This window comes from Colobus angolensis, unplaced genomic scaffold (assembly GCF_000951035.1).
Source record: "Colobus angolensis palliatus isolate OR3802 unplaced genomic scaffold, Cang.pa_1.0 Scaffold691, whole genome shotgun sequence".
Lineage (NCBI taxonomy): Eukaryota > Metazoa > Chordata > Mammalia > Primates > Cercopithecidae > Colobus > Colobus angolensis.
In genome coordinates, this window is record NW_012120610.1 from 46,324 (window position 1) to 48,516 (window position 2,193).

Consider the following 2,193-nt stretch of genomic DNA (forward strand, 5'->3'; position numbering starts at 1 on the left):
TGATGAATTGATGGGTGCTGACAAGTTGATGGGTGCAGCACACCAACATGGCACAAGTATACATATGTAACAAATCTGCACGTTATGCACATGTACCCTAGAACTTAAAGTATAATAAAAAAAAAAAAAATTTCTCTAAAAAAGCCTTTGATCTTAATAAGCATTGTATAATATTATCTCTTTTGACTATTTTGAGGCAATTGCATTGTTATTCTGACAGACACATATCATTGTCAAAATTACACATCATATTCTCTATGCAAAGTAAATGCATAAATATAATTCATAATATGTATTACAATAAAAATTTGGCTCCTTTTAAAAGCAGGGGTTACATTTTATTTATAGTCCATGTAGTTCCTAGATTACCATGGACTCTCAGTAAATATTAAATTACAACCATAGATCATTTAACAATAAAAATTTTAACATAATGCAATTAAAAACCAAAACAGTAGAATTCACTTTAATGTTGCTATATGCAAATTCTCTGTCTTGTTTATTTCTGATCCACACATGTTGTGGTTGTACAAACAGAAGGACAGATGTTGCAAGGTAATTCACCTTTATAGGTAGATTTAATTTACATGATGCTGGAGTGAAAGTGTTTGACAGAGCTTTTTATTTTTTATTTTATATAGGAATATAATAACCAGGGAGAAAATCCCTATTTTTAAATGAAAGGTTTTTACATAGTCTAAGTAGAATAACTGCTGGGGGTTGTGGTGTTGAGGGCTGGAGGATGCTATGATCTGTTTTATAATACTGTAGTGATTTGTGATGCAATTTAAAAAAAAAAAAAAAAAGCATTTTACATGCGAGATTCCTTAATCAGCAAAGGCAGAATTTGTTTCAGGCATAAACACACTTGGTCCCTGTGTCAAGAGAAAGAACTCCACATTGCTTTGAAGCACCCCTGGCAGTTGATAATGGAGGGCTGTTGGCAATGATTATGGAGGCAGATGCTCACCTGTACTCCTACAGTGTACAATCTTGGCTGGATGACAAGGTGAGGAGAAGGAGACGCTGTCACAGAATGGGGGCAACTGGCAGCTGGAACCCTTGCGGGGAAGGGTAAACTGGTCACCCAGGGCTGCTTGCTTGACTGTAGCAGATCTCATCAATCATGCCAACATATGCAGCTGCCTGAAAATAAACAGGCTTCTCAGACAGGAGACGAAATGAGGTAAATTAAAAGGCCAATAATTTAAACAAATCCATTCCCAGTTTCACAGCAAAGATGGATGGATAAATTCTGCTGATAGACCCAGATTTCTGGTTAGTTGATAAAAATCACTGGTACATATTAATGTGATTAATTTAAGTAATTCTGAAACAATCCTTTCCTATTTTTTAAAGTTGCTATCCTTATTAAAAATGTAGGCAAGACTTTTTTTTTTTACATTTGTCAATTAATATCTTCTATTTAATTTTACTAAATGTATTACTAGTGAATATGCAGCTACAATAAACATTGTAGTTCTAGGTAATATACCAAAGCATATGTCTTCTTGTTTTGTCCAAAGCCCCAACTGAAATCAGTGAGAATTTGTCTGTAACAATGACTGCATAATTATTCACATAGCATAAGACAGTTATTTTTATTTTCATTTCATTTTCCTTTGTTCTATTAGTTCATAGCTGATCTTCAAAATACTTATCACAATATTGCCTTAATCCATTACTTCATTATTACACCTTCTCCTTCACTCTTTTATTCTGATTAGGTTAGCATTAGTTTATTTTAACTCTTTAATATACATAGACACTATATATATAAATGTATATACATATACATTTTATATATATGTAATTTTTTGAACATTCTTTTCTAATTCCTCATAGTACTGCAGCAACCTTCCATTTCACATCAAGAAAATAAATCACTTGCAGTTCTTTCCTTTTTGGCTGAAAACAGACCTCTCCTGGGAACTCTTGACTAATAATCACAGATTCCCTAAGGTTAAATGATGATGAACTCCACCATTAGACACTTAGTCGTTTTTACTCCTTGTTATCACAACTCTACCTTGAGTCAATCCTTCATCCTCCATCTAATTTAGATTTATCTAAAAGGACCAGAGAGTTCAGGTTCTTTTTACTGATGAATTTTGTATTTATATGCTTATGATTGCTACCCAGGGCCCTACAGAGAGCACTGTGTGGTGAGGGTCTGACGAAACAATATCAGAA